Source organism: Petaurus breviceps, unplaced genomic scaffold, assembly GCF_028583685.1.
Source record: "Petaurus breviceps papuanus isolate PSGF00001 unplaced genomic scaffold, PetGlider_PUasm1.0 188, whole genome shotgun sequence".
In the NCBI taxonomy this organism is placed as follows: Eukaryota; Metazoa; Chordata; class Mammalia; order Diprotodontia; family Petauridae; genus Petaurus; species Petaurus breviceps.
In genome coordinates, this window is record NW_027185804.1 from 8,815,181 (window position 1) to 8,830,221 (window position 15,041).

Genomic DNA, 15,041 nt, shown 5'->3' on the forward strand with positions numbered 1-15,041 from the left:
ACACACACACACACACACACACACACACACACACACACACACACAAACTAGCTGTGTGACCTTGGGCAAGTTACTTAGCCCCAATTGCCCTCCAAAAAGCAAAAAAAGAAAAGGGACTAATGTACATTTTTATCCTTGATACCAAGCTCAGGGTATGGCACGTAATGGGAGATTAAATTATTTTTCCTTATTTCCTTTCTTTATGTCACAATGAGTCGCTAGAGGGTATTGATCTAAACAGAGGTATAATATAAAGTGTACTCCATAGTAACTGAGGCTTTATTTATCTGCAGTACTTATTGCTAATTGTTTTTGATATCTCTAGTGTACACTGAAACACAGAATTGGTGTAATTAAAAAAAATTAGCTTATCTAAAGTAATTTTCATTTTTCTTTTAGACTCTGCTTTGACAAAGTTTTTATTTACACTTTATAATACAACTTCTTTTATGGTAAAGGGTGAAACACCAGAAAGAGGCATCAGAATCTTTTGGGAAATAAACCCCCCATGATCACTTCAATTTATAGCCATTTATTACAGTCAGCACAAGATATAATGAACTGCTGATCATGTTAATAAAATGTGCAGAATCTAAGAGCGAGGAAATTTCCATATCTAGTAATGTTTCAAATAGTTTCAGTTTCTTTTTTTTCTTCTAAATTTATTTATTTTTAGTTTTCAAAATTCATTTCCACAAGATTTTGAGATACAAATTTTCTCCCTGTCTCTCCCTTAACCCCCACCCCAAAATAGCAAGCCTACTGAATACCTCTTCCCCAATCTATTCTCTCTTATATCCTCCCCCATCACCCCAGTAACTTTCTAGTACAGGAAGATGGATTTCTATACCCCAGTGCCTGTATATCTTATTTCCCAATTGCATGTAAAAAACAATTTTTTTTGACATTTGTTTTTAAAACTTTGATTTCCAGATTCTTTCCATTCGTCCCTCCTCATCCACCCACTGGGAAGATAGGCAACTCAATATAGGTTGTACATGTGTAGTTACGCAAAACATTTCCATAGTAGTTATATTGTGAAAGACTAACTATATTTCCCTCCATCCTATCCTGCCCCCCACTTATTCTATTTTCTCCTTTGACCCTATCCCTTTTCAAAAGTGTTTGCTTCTAACTACCATCTCCCCCAATCTGCCCACCCTTCTATCATCCCCCCTCTTATCCCCTTCCCCCCTACTTTCCTGTAGGATAAGATACTCAAATGAGTGTGTATGTTATTCCCTACTTAAGCCTAATTCAACAAGAGTACGGTTGACCCATTCCCTTTCACCTTCCTGCTCTTCCCCTCAACTGTAACAGTTTTCTCTTGCCTCTTTTATGAGATAATTTACCCTATTCTATCTCTCCCTTTCTCCTTCTCTCATTATATTCCTCTCTCACCTCTTAATTTTATTTTTTAGATATCATCCCTTCTTATTCACCTGCTCCTGTGCCCTCTATTTATACATGTACACACATATATACATAATCACATATGTATTTATACACACATACACCCTCCTACACACATATATATGTATACACGCATATATATGTATACATGCATATATATATATATTCCCTTCAACTATCCTCATACTGGGAAAAGTCTCATGAGTTACAATTAACGTTTTTCCATGTAGGAATGTAAATAGTTCAACTTTAATAAGTTCCTTACGGTTTCTTTTTCCTGTTTACCTTCTCATGCTTCTCTTGCTTCTTGTATTTGAAAGCCAAATTTTCTGTTCAGTTCTGGTTTTTTCATCAAGAATACTTGAAAGTTCTCTATTTTATTGAATGACCACATTTTCCCCTGAAGCATTATACCCAGTTTTGATGGATAGGTGATTCTTCACTCTAATCCTAGCTTCTTTGACCTCTGGAATATCTTTAGTCCTAGTTTCTTTGACTTCCAGAATATCATATTCTAAGCCCTTTGATCCCTTTGTGCAGAAGCTGCTAGATCTTGTGTTATCCTGATTGTGTTTCCACAATACTCAAATTGTTTCTTCCTGACAGCTTGTAATATTTTCTCCTTGACTTGGGAGCTCTGGAATCTGGCTATGACATTCCTAGGAGTTTTGTTTTTGGGATCTTTTTCAAGAGGCAATTGGTGAATTCTTTCAATTTCTATTTTGCCCACTGATTCTAAAATATCAGGGCAATTTTCCTTGAGAATTTCTTGAAGGATGATTTCTCGGCTCTTTTTTTGATCATGGCTTTCAGGTAGTCCAATAATTTTAAAATTACCTCTCCTGGATCTATTTTCCAGGTCAGTGGTTTTTCCAATGAGATATTTCACATTGCCTTCTACTTTTTCATTTGTTTGGATTTGTTTATCTTGTATCTTGATTTCTTATAGAGTCATTAGCTTCCATTTGCTCCAATCTAATTTTGAAGGAATTATTTCTCTTAGTGAGTTTTTGAAATTCCTTTTCCATCTGGGCAATTCAGCTTTTTAAGGCATTTTTCTCCTCATTGGCTTTTTGGGCCTCTTTTGCCATTTGTTTTAGTCTATCTTTTAAGGTGTTATTTTCTTCAGTCAGGCTGTTGACTCACTTTTCATGATTTTCTTGCATCATTCTCATTTTTCTTACCAATTTTTCCTCCACTTTTCTTGATTTTCAAAATCCTACTTCAGCTCCTCCAAGGCCTGTAACCAATTCATATTTTTCTTGGAAGCTTTTGATGCAGGAGTTTTGACTTTGTTGTCTTCTTCTGGTTCCATATTTTGATCCTTTTTGTTCCCCAAAAATGATTTAATGGTCTGATTGCGCTTCCTCTGCTTGCTCATCTTGCCAGCCAATTACTTGACTTTTGAGCTATTTGCCATGGTAGAACTCTGCTTCCAGAGTGGAGAGAGCTGTGTCCCAAATCACTGGAGTTTTTGCAAATGTTGTCAGAGCTATGAGGAGGGTGCCCTCTCTGCAGACACCCTAAGCTCTGGCATGCTGGCTACACACCCCAGGACTACCACCCAAGACTGCAATTCAGATGCAAGCAGGTCAAAGCAAGAGTGATTACCTTCTGAATGGTTGCTTAGTCCCCCTGTGATCTGCAGGCCAGGAGCTCTGGAGGCAGCTGCGCTGCAGCAGCTGCACCTCTGCCATTTCTCACCCTAGAGGCAGGGGCTGGACCCCGCTCTTCCATCACTCAGTTCCAACAGATTTCCCCACTGACCTTTTACTTTCTCTTTGGTGTTTATGGGTTGAGAAGTCTGGTAACCACCACAGCTGCTGGTGATTCACTCTCCTGAAGTCTGCTCCAGACAGTCTGTGTTGCTGGTCAGGATGCCCAGTTCTGGGCCCAGGCAGCTCACACAGGACTGAGCTCAGCTCGCAGCACGTTGTGACAGACCTTTCCTGTCAGTCTGCCAGGCTGCCTTCAGTGGGAGATTTGTTTCTCTCCGTCACTTTGTGAGTTTCTAGCTCTAAAATTTGTTTAGAGTTACATTTTACAGGTATTAGAGGTGGTTGGGGTGGAAGCTCAGACAAGTTCTTGCTTTTACTCCACCATCTTGGCTCTGCTCCCCCAGTTTCAGTTTCTTAAGAAATAAATTACTTGAAATGATTTAAAGAACATTTGTTCTTACAGTATATATATATCATATTAAAAACAGATTAGCTCTTAAAGCAATTTTTTTTAAACCAGGAGGTTTTATAAGTATATGTATGTATGTATGATTTTAATAAGAAAAACAAGGGTCTCTGTGATCATTTGGCACAATCTTTGATACACAGCAAAACATTTTGCAGTTCAATCTAACAATTATTTATTAAATGCTACTACGTGCATAGCACTGTGTTAGGTGCTGAGGATACAAAGACAAAATGAAAATGGTTCCGGCCTTCAAGAAGCTTCTCCGCTATCACAAGGAAGCATTCACTGGACCCCAGCCATGCCTCAAGTTTCCCTCCTCTAGTTCTTTTCTGTTTCTTAGCCAAACTTATGGAAAAAGCTGCTGCCTCTGCTTCCTCTCTTCTCTTCTCTGTCACTCTCAATAACTTCTCAATCTTTTGCAATCTGGCTTCTGACCTCACTGTTTAACTGAAACTGTTCTCTCCAAGGTTAGCAATGATCTCTTGTCAGATCTGAGGGCCTTTTCTAAATTCTCATTCTTTTCAACCTCTTGACAGTATTTGACGCAATTGATCATCCTCTCTCTCTGAATATTGAGTTTTGGTGATACCATTCTCCCTTGGGTCTCCTCTTATCTGACTGCTCCTTGGTTTCATTTGCTGGTTCATTGGACATACTGTGGCCCCTAACGATGGGTAGATCCCAAAGCTCTGTCCTGGACCATCTTCTCTTTCCTTCCATTTTTATTTGGTGACTTCATTAGTTCCCATGGGTTTAATTATCCTCTCCATACAGATGACTCCCACATATATGTATCTAATCCCAGCCTCCCTGCTCAGTTCCAGTCCTGAGTCTCCAAACTGTCCGTCAGCCAACAGGCATTTATTAAGCACTTAGTGCTAGAAGATACAAAGGAAGGCAAAAGGCCTTTTGCCCTGGTCTCAAGAAGCTCATGGACAAATGGAGGAGACAACAATTACACACAAATTTTACACATATACACATATATGACAAATGAGATAATCAACAGAGGGAAGACACTAGTATTAAGGTGGAGTTGGGAAAAGCTTCCTGTAGAAGATGGGTTTTCTGCTAGGACTTGAAGGAAGCCATCGAAGCCAAGAGGCAGAGGAGAAAGAGAATTCCAGGCATAGCGGACACACAGAGGGAATATCCGGAGTGTGCTGTTCAAGGAACAGCCAAGAGGCCAGTGTCCCTGAATCAAAGGGCCCGTGGGGGTGAGGAAGGTATGAGAAGACTACAAAGGCACAAGAAGAGTCAGATCAAGAATGGCTTTGACTGATCCAGCCTTTCTGGAAAGCAATCTGGAACTATGCCCAAAGGGCTATAAATACTTTCATACCCTTTGATCCAGCAATACCACTCCTAGGGTTATATCCCAAAGAGATCATAGAAATGGGAGAAAGACCCATATGTACAAAAATGTTTATAGCAGCTCTTTTTGTTGTGGCAAAGAATTGGAAATTAAGGGGGTGTCCATCAATTGGGGAATGGCTGAACAAGTTGTGGTATATGCATGTTATGGAATATTATTGCGCTATAAGAAACGGGGAGCAGGCGGTCTTCATATTTACCTGGAGAGGCTTAAAAGAACTGATGCTGAGTGAGAAGAGTAGAACCAGGAGGAATTTGTACACAATTACAGACACAACGTATGTGTGATGACCAACTTTGATAGACTGGACTCTTCTCAACAATGCAGGGATATAAGTCAATCCCAAAAGACACATGATGGAGAGAAAAACGTGCATCCAGAGAAAGAACTAGAAAGAACTAAATTTATATCCAGGTGGAAGCAAAATACCTGATCTTTTTCGTTCTCTTATTTGATTTTATGTCCTCTTTACCATTTTTCATTTCAGCTGGTATAATCCATCCTTATAACCTGACCATTGTATAATGTGAAAGTATTTACAGATCCTATACTTGATTATAAGACGCCATGGAGGGGGGAGGGGAAGGAGGGGGACAAAATGTGAAATTCAAGGAATTGTGGAATTGAATCCTGTAAACTAAAAGGAAACAAACAAATTAATAAATTTAAAATTTAATTAAAAAAAAGAATGGCTTTGAACAACAAATAGATGCTTATAGGATCGTGCAAACGTGACTCTTCAAGGTATCTCAACGAGTCCAAAACAGAACTCATTATCTGTCCCCCCAAACTCACCTCTCATGAACTTCCTCATTGCTCTAGAGGCCATTACCCTTGTAGCCCAGGTTGCAACCTTGGTATTATCCTCAACTCTTCACGCTCCCTCACCCTATACACCCAATAGGTTGGCCATGTTTTGTCATTTCTGCCTCCACGATCTCTTTTATCCATCTCTTTTGTCTCACTCATATGGCCACATGCTAGTTTAGGACCTTATCTCTCACCTAGACCAGACTTCTAATTACTCTCCCAGCCTCAAGTGCCTCTCCTGGACATGACTCCCCAACTTAATAAACTGCAATGACGTTTTGTTCTCTTTTGAATTGAATATAAATGATTGCTATAAGAGATACTCCATTTTTAATATGAGGTATATAAGAACAAATGTTTTTTAAGTCATTTCAAATACTTCTCTTTGGCTTTTAAAGTCCTTCAAAATTTGGCCCCAACCTACCTTTCCAATGCACTGTTCTTTAGTCTGGGATCCAGGCAGACTGACAATCATGTTGCTCCTCATACACAAGGGTCTTCTTACCTCTGGTCTCTGTCTCGAGAGTCCCATTTCTTTCACACTCAGCCCAAGAGCTCCCTTCCATATGAAGCCTCTGCTGTTCCCTCTCTACTTGCTCCTCCTCAAATTATCTTGTAATGTACTTGTGTATGTATATAGAATCATAGATTTAGAGCTAACGTGGATCTTGGAGGCCAAATCCAACCCCCTCATTTTACAGATGAGGAAGATAGGCAGACAACAGTTAAGACACTTGCTCTGGGTCACTCAACTAGGAAGTGTCTGAGGTTGGATTCTAATTCAGGTCTTCCGGATTGCAGGCCTCATGCTCTATCCACTGTGACAAACAGCACAATGCCTGTCACATAGTAAAGGCTTCATAAATGCTCTTTGTTTCGTTGATAATGTTGCTCTTCTCGAAGTATTGGTGTAAAGGCCAGATGGGATTCAATTCTTGAAAAATGTATAAAGGACACTAGGTTAGTCTGGTATAACCTGTTCTTGATAAAACCACTCTACCTATTGTGATCACCACTTCCTTATTTAAATATCCACTATTATTTCCTTAATAATACATTCTAGAGTAGGGATTCTTAACCTTTTTGTGTGTCATGGTCCTCCTTTAGGCAGTCTGGTGAAGCATATAAACACCTTCTCAGAGTAAATTCCAAAGAAAACCAATTATACTGAAATACAATTACCAAAATATATTGCAAAAAACAAACCAAACCAAAAAAATAAACACCACAAAGCAAACTAAGTTCATAGTTATATATCCTGTCAAAACATAGTTGATGCTAACTGGTTTTACCAAACCTCTTTTTCCCTCTTCCATTTTTCAATGTTTGTTACAAGGTTTAAGGGTAAGTGTTTTAATCCCACTTTTCGATGTAAACACAGAAGGCCCAGACATCTTGACTGAATCAAAAGTAAACTCTACCTATTTAAGTCTTTAATAAATCTGAGGGTGGCTAGGTGGCGAAGTGAGTAGAACCCTGGCCCTGGAGTCAGGGGCACCTGAGTTCAAATACGGACTCAGACACTTAACACAAAAACTAGCAGTGTGACCTTGGGCAAGTCCTCCCAATTGCCCTCCAAAAGGCAAAAAAAAAAAAAAATCTGAAAGGATTGTAGACTTTGGGTCATAGGATGAAAGCAGATGACCCCCAAGGAGAGAGTGCTAAAAACAAACAAATCTATGGGTAGATAAAGAAGTAGGGCTATCTTTAGAAATGAGGAACTAATGCCAAAACAGTAACAACAAAAAAGACATCAATAATTTATTTAATCTCACCTGTCTTTTCGTTGTTATAGAGATCTCCAGGCAAGGAATTTCCTCGGCCAAATAGACCAGCATCCCTTCAGCAACTCACAGTCTTAAGAGACTTGCCCAGGGCTCTGAGAGCTTAAGTGATTTGTCTAATGATACACAAGTGGCCAATATGTAGCAGAGGTAGATACAAACCCAGGTTGTGTGGACTCAAAAGTGAACTCTCTATCCACATTGCTTACATTGCCTCTCTCTAAATAAAAATATGATTAAAAGAACAGCAGTTCTCAATAGCTGTAGATTTGAAGTCAAGCTTACCCTCTATAGTTCATAGATTCCATCCTTTTCCCATTTTTGAAACCTGAAACAAAGTCCGCCCAGGCAATGTAGTGGACAGAGTGCTGGGTTACAAAAACCTACACCCAGATCTGGTCTCAGACACTTACTAGGCAAGTTGCTTTAACTTCTGTCTCTCTCAGTTTCCTCATCTGTATAAAGGGGACCACAGTAACACCTGTCTTCTAGGATTGTCATGAGGATTACATGAGATGAGATCTGTAAAACACTCTGTAATGCTAGCGATGAGTTCTAGTTCCAAGATAACTCCTCTGTTTTGATCTTTCTGATGTCACTGACAGTGAGCAGCTCAAGTAATCAGGATCTTCCAGGTGTTTTAGTTGCTGAGGATTTAGTCCTTCTGTGATTTGGTTAATTATGTAAAGTGCTATATAAAATTATGGCTATTGTTATTATGAATACAAAGAAAAGAGTCTGAAAAAGTAGGTATACCAAGAAAGAGAAGAGTGTTAGAAGAAAGGAAAAACCAAGGTGTGAAGTTTAGATGAAGTTGGAATATATCCAAAATATAAAGCACTAGAATTCCAATTAAATTGCAAGCTACTTATGAACAAATACTTCTATTTATGTCATCTTCATCTAGAGTACATAAGATAGCAAGTAGCTCTGTGAATGCTGTTGACTGACTGACCTTAAAAGGCCTTCTACTTTTATTGATGACCAAATCCTTGTAAGGGTGTCTCTGTGAGGGATAAAAAGGTGTACCAGGCAGTCCTGCTACCTAAAAAGGAATAATTCCAGGAGTTATGAGATAGGGTGGACCTACCTCAGGTTGTTTCTTCTCTAATTTACATATGCAGTCCTAATCCCTCTCTTGATGTTGTCTAGGGGTTCTTAACCTTGGTTTCAACTTAAAAAAAGATTTTGATAACTTTATTTCAATATAATTAGTTTCCTATAAATTTCATTTTATACATTTAAAATATGTGATTAAGGGTCCATAGGCTTCATTAGATTGCTGAAGAGGTCCATGACACAAATATTTGAGGTAGCTCCTTATTACCAACAACCTACTGAACATCTCCACCTAGATGTCTGCTAAGCATCTCCAACTCAACTCAAAATGTAACTCAACTTCCCCTCCCTTAAACCTGTTCCTCCAGATTTCCCTACTTCTAGTGGGGCCAACATCCTTCTAAGTGCACTGGTTTTCAGTTTCTTCCCTCATTCCTAACAGTCTCTTTCTCCCTTCCCCATATCGAATCAGTTATTTAGTATTGGCAATTCTACCTTCCTAATAGCTTCCCTGTTCTCTTCTCACCTCTCATACATGTAACTCCTTTGGTTCAGACCCTCATCAGCTTTCAGTTGGGACGACCTCAAAAGCCTCCTAATTAGTCCTGTTTCCAGTCTTTTCTTTCTTCCCTTCATTTTTCCACATAGCATCAAAAGTCAAATTCCCTCTTCCTACATCACTTCTCTATTTAAGAATCTCTGGCACCAGCTCCTTTTCGCCTCTAGGATGAAATACCAATTCTACCTCTTGACATTTAAAAACTCTTTCCAATTTGGCCCTAGCCAACCTAGTTCCCCTTTACACACTTTTCCTTTCCATCTGCTGTTCTCTGAAATCCTAATTCCACCTCTCACCTCCATGCCTTGGTTAGGTAGTCTCTGGACACGCTTCTCTCTCCCCCCTCCTCCACACACAGTGTGTACCCTCTCACCTTTGCCTCTCAAAATTCATAACTTTCCTATGGATTTCTGTCTGGCATGACCTCCTCGACGCTTTTCTCTGTCCCCATGTCAGTATCTTCTCAATTTTCCTTGATCATACTTTGCATGCTTGTGGCGACCCCTCAAACCTACAAAATGAACCTCGAGTGGATTTTTTTAAAAAAAATGTCTGTCTTTGCAGCTTCAGATCCCTAATAAATGCGTGCAGAATTAAAATTCCTTCTCTCTGAAATAATGGGCTGGCCAGACATTCCTTCCAGTTCAAAATCTACGGACCTGAAAGAGGAGAACTGGCGACCCCAACACTCAGTCACCAGTTTTTGGCACAAAGTGAGGCTTGCTGACTTAGCTCGACTCACCCCTCCTCCCTCTTGGGGTGCTTTCGAGGACAGTGCTCAGCCAAACCCTAAACTGGCCGGAAAAGGACCTTGCTGTTTTTATAGGTCAGTTTTAATGTGTGGCCTCTGAGAAGGCCCTTTAACTACTACGTGACTCAGTTTCCTCATCTGCACGTACAACGGCTGCGGTAACCTCAAGCGCGCACGGTCCCAGGCACTCCCGGGAGACAAAATGAGTCGGTAGGCTGGAAAGCTGCCGGGGTATCCAGCGAGAAAGCGCCGTGGGCTGAGGAGGACTGGGAGTAGGGGCCAATTCCAACTGTGGGCGCCGTGTCGGGATACGCCGCAGCCCCGTAGCCAACCCAAAGGAGCTGGGAAGTCGAGCTTGGAATGACTCGGCATCGAGCAATGCAGGGTCACCGAAAGCAACAGGTGCTCACCTCGGCGCCGGCAGAGGAATGCGGACAAGCGGGGCAGTGGGGTGGGGAGGAACCCTATAGAAAAGGAAGCGCCCGCGCTGATTGGAGGCTTCTCCAGGGTGTGAACTTTAGGTGCGTTTGCTGATTGGTTGGGGTAAAGTGTCAGGTAGACCGCCCGGCCTTCCTGCTGCCCCGCCTCCTTGAGGTCTCTCTATTGGCCAGAGCCGCTCCCCAGACTCTCAACGATTGGTGAACTTGGCCCTCGGAGCCGAGCGCCGATTGGCGAGCGGTGGCCGCCGAACCGGGGTCCCTCTGGGCTTTTTGATTGGTTAGTGGAGAGAGGCAGGTATCCGGGCTTCCTGGCTCCTCCATTGGAGGGAGGAGTAAGGGGGGTTGGGCTCTACGATTGGTGGGCTGGGGGCCGGGCCTGGGCCGGCGGGGAGCGGATTGGTCGGAAAGTAGGTTAGTGGTGCGACATTTAGGGAAGGCAGAAAGTAGGTCAGGGACGGAGGTGCCTGTTTACTGGAGTGGGGCTCGCAGTTGCCTGCTCCTCTGCCACCGCCGCTGCTGCCGCCGCCGCCGCCACCGCCGCGGAAACTGAGGAGAGCTGGGGCCCCGGACTGCGCGCCCTCCGGGCAGCTCGCCCGCCCACGGTGAGTCCCTCCCGGCTGGCCGGGCGGCGGGGAGCCGAAAGGCTCTGGGCCCCAGCTAGGGCTCCGGCTGCCCTCAGGGACCGTTGACGCCCTTAAAGGCACAGTGCCCCCGGGCCGCCGAATGCCCTCGGACGATCTGCCTCCCTTAAAGGCACAGACCCCTTCCCCCTGTGTTCCCCCTCCCCCCGGGACTGAGAGGGCAGCCTCTCTTAAAGGCACATCGATACCGTTCTCCCTCCGGCTGCCCCCCAGCTGGAGCGGGGGAGGGGGCAGCGGCGGAGGTTCCTGCTGTCACCTTAAAGGGGCAGGGTTTCCGATTCACTCCCCAGACCCTCCCCCCTCCCTCTCCAATTCTTCTCTACCTGTAATGGGGGAGGGGAGACTGTTTGCTGCCTCTTAAAGGGACAATTCCTCCCCCAGGGAGAAAATCTTGGGCAAGGGGGGAGCTGTGGCCAGCTCGCGCGAGTGTGTTTCGGGGAAGCGGGGAAATCGACGTAAGCCTCGGGCAGGTGTCAAGAAGGGGGGGACTCCTGGCCTCCATCCCCTCCCCCTCTTCGCTTTGAGCAGCTCAATTCAATAAACGTCTATTAAACGCCTACTGTGTGTCAGCCGCCGCGCTAAGTCCCGGGGATACGGAAAGAGGCGGCGAAGGACCAGCCTGGCTTCGGGGGTGGGGAAGGGGAATGGGGTGCGAGGTGGTGGTGTGGGGGGACGGGGCCGGCCCCGGGCAGGTGCCCCGCTTCCGAGCGCGGGAGGGAGGACCTCCTCCTGAGCGGGAGAGGCGCCGGTTCGCAGAGTCAGTCGTGTTGGACTTCCACCCGCGATTTAATTGTTTGACATTTGGACCCGGGAGCAGCCCAGAGCCGGGCCGGGGCCGAAGCTGGCAGGTAGCGCTCCGGGGGCCCCGGGGAGGCCGGAGGGGGCGGCGGGACCCGTGGCTTTGACAGATGTCAGGGCAGGGGGAGGTCCTCGTGTGTGTCCGGTGGCCGCAGCCAAAGTGAGCCTTGTTTGCTCAGTGAATGGAACTGAAGATAAAAATAAGACTCGACTTTGTGACTCTCATATTACACAAGTCTGTCCTCCAGGTGAGGAGGGGAGGGATTCAAAGAGGGAAGTGTGTTTTGGGGGTGGGAAAAAGTCATTGCCCTCCGTATGGCTTTAGGTATGTTTGTCTTTTTTTTTTTTTTTTGTAAAGTTTAGGTTGAGGTAACTGACCTGAATTAAACTCGCTTGGCTTGCGTCCCCGCCTGCCTCATGGGCTGCCCTGCCTTCAAGGTTTTATCCTTCAAACTACAATAAAGGGTTTCCGTGTTTCAGTAGAAAATAAAGATGAACTTTTTCTTGTGTTTTTGAATAGTTGGTTTAGTATTGATCAACAAGCATTTCTTAACAGTGCTTGATTGCTGAAAAGATACTTTTAAAATTTGGTGTTTCACAGCTGCATTTTAGGTATCATTCATTCTAAGAGGTATCTATAGTTGTCATTTATTTTTGTCATATGTCGATGTCATATGATAAACTATAGAGAAAATCTTCACTATACTAGATAATGACTTTGGCTTCTGATGTGAATTTGGCTGGTTGGGATTCTTAATTCATTGACTTTTCAGTTCAAAATAATTTTTACCACTGGTAATTTTGAGTTATGCCTTGATTTTCTTCCAAGTTGTTGTTCAGTCTTGTCCAGTTTTGGCAAAGATGCTGTACTGGTTTGCATTTCCTTCTTAGCTCATTTTATAGATGAAGAAACTGAGGTAAACAGGGTTAAATGACTTGTCCAAGGTCACATAGGTAGGCAGTGTTTGAGGCCAGATTTGAACTCATGAAAATGAGTCTTCCTGATTCCAAGTCCAGTGCTCTATCTGTTGTGCCACCTACTTGCCCCTTTTTCTCCAAGAGAAATGCATTATTTTAAATTTGGTTAACATATCAGTACATTGAAATATTAAAAATTACAGTTTTCAGTTCACATTTTATTGCCGAGTCTTAAAAATGGTTCACTTAACACATTTAAGATGAATTTTTGAAATTAATTTCTTATGCAAGATTTGAAACTATGCACAGACAATGGAATGTCTAGTAGAATTCCCACGTTTTATATGTAAAAAGTGAATAGCTTAAATTAAAACTATAATATTTGGGTATGATTTAATTATTGCATTTTTGTTTTAACATCAAACATAAAAGAACCTACCTCTCTTTGTGATATATTTGTTATATATAGCCAGTTTTTTATAGATGTAAGAACACTAGACTAAGAGTCAGGAGAATTGGGTACAAGGTCCAACCCTGACATTAACTACCTTTGTCATTTTGGGTAAGTCATTTAACCATGGTGAGCCTTATAAAGTTTCTCACCTGTAAATGAAGGGTTTACACAAGAAGATCTCTAAAGTCTGACTTTTCTAGCCCTAACCTAAACATAACTAATTAGGAACTCAGAAAATATATTTATCTGCTCAATATCTGTGAAGTGTCATCGTTTGAAATTTATTCAGGGGAAAATATTTTGTTCAGGCTTCAAGATATAGATGGCATACTTATCAGATTTTGAGCAGATAAAAACCTAGGAGGACTGTCTAAAATTGACTTGAGATCTGAAGGAATCCTAGCTGCATTGATGACAGGCAGATTTAATCAGAGCTAAATTCAATCAAATAAAATAGAGATAAATGTAAAATCCTATACTGGGGTTAATTTTTTTTTCATATGAACAGACTATTTAAGATATGTAGAATGAGGAAACCATGGCTAGACAGGGGTTCATATGAAAAAAGACCTCAGAGATTTGAGTGATACTGTAAATAGTATGAGGCCACGTTGTCTCATGGCAGCCAGAAACACTAATGTGATCTCAGATTGCATTCATAGAAACGTTTTGTCTAGAAGGAGAAAGTCACACTTGCCTTGCAATTTACGTTGGTTAAATTGTATCTAAAGTTTTGTGTTCATCATTTTAATGACATTGACAAAGTAATGCACATATAGAGGAAGTTACTCTGATGGTGAGGGTGGTAGGAATGGAGTTGAAATTCTCTCATCTGAGGGAATGCTCAAAGCAAATGGGGATGTTTAGCCTGGGAAGAAAGAACTTAGGGGGAATATAATAATTGTCTTTGCGAGATGGAATAATTTCCTGCTTGGCCTTAGGGAGACCTATGCCCAGTGGGAGGAAGTTAAGTGGGAGGAACATAAGAGAAGAAAAATCATTCTAGCAAGTAAAGCTGTCAAAAAATGGAATGGGCTGCTTTGGAATGTAATGAGTTCCCACTTAAGGAAAGCACTGCAGAGAAAATTCATGCCTCAGTTGAGGAATTCATATTCTAGATGTGGTCTGATAAGAGCAGAGTTCATTGGATTTATTAGCCCTCATATTTAAACTAGATGAGTTCTAAAGTCCCTTCCAACTCCAAGATTCTCAGTTTCTGTGGCATAGAATCATTAGGGTAGAACTGGATTGAACATAACATTTATTAAGCACCTGCTATTTCAAGGTATTGAAAAGACCTTAGGTACTTTATTCCAGTCTAACTCCTTCATTTTATAGATGAGGAAACAAGTCAGAATTTTAAGTGAATTGCCCAGTGTTATACAGTAGAAGCAGGCCTATGACCCAGTCTTCCTGATTCACAATCCAGTCTTTCCATTCATTCATACTACTTGTTGCAGGGCAGGAAAAGGAAGTGAATGTGATTTCTTCCTTTATGTCAAAGTCTCTATTTTCTACATAGTTTACATATTCAAATTTTGTACTAACAGTATAGACTGACATGGTTAATGAGGACACCTGGAACATGATACAAAAAATTAAACATTTCTGACCTTGTTTTGAGATGTGTTGTCTTCTGTCCGTTATTTATTGATTTATTTCTGATGAAGTAATACTTCTGTTAGAATCAAAGGTCTTAGTGAGGAGATAGCTTTTTCTGGGCGATTAAACAGTTCCTGTCCACAATCATGTAAGATTTTAAATGTCAAAAAACCTGATATTTCTTTTGTGTTGGTATTATTTTAGTGTAGACTATGACACCTTTACAACTTTATGAGAGTTGCGGCTGAAA

At 42.0% G+C, this 15,041-nt stretch overlaps 1 protein-coding gene and 1 long non-coding RNA gene across 8 annotated transcripts in view; one reads left to right on the forward strand and one right to left on the reverse strand.

Annotated features, from left to right (window-relative positions):
- LOC138163391 (uncharacterized) overlaps positions 1 to 10,375 on the reverse strand; it is a 19,303-nt gene extending 8,928 nt beyond the window's left edge. Inside the window, exons 1-2 of the long non-coding RNA XR_011168873.1 lie at positions 9,561 to 10,375; positions 6,210 to 6,719 (exon numbers count right to left, since the gene is read on the reverse strand). This is a non-coding gene — a long non-coding RNA (uncharacterized lncRNA). The remainder of the gene's footprint in view (positions 1 to 6,209; positions 6,720 to 9,560) is intronic.
- Positions 10,376 to 10,764: 389 nt separating this feature from the next.
- The window catches only part of BMAL1 (basic helix-loop-helix ARNT like 1), a 96,011-nt gene continuing 91,734 nt past the window's right edge, over positions 10,765 to 15,041 (forward strand). For 4 of the 7 annotated variants that reach the window (XM_069091255.1, XM_069091253.1, XM_069091257.1 and 1 more), the window contains exon 1: positions 10,766 to 10,980. The gene's annotated coding sequence lies outside the window, so the exon portion shown is untranslated. Of the gene's footprint in view, positions 10,981 to 15,041 lie in introns of all 7 variants that reach the window. The other 3 variants (XM_069091258.1, XM_069091259.1, XM_069091256.1) reach the window with 1 other exon arrangement.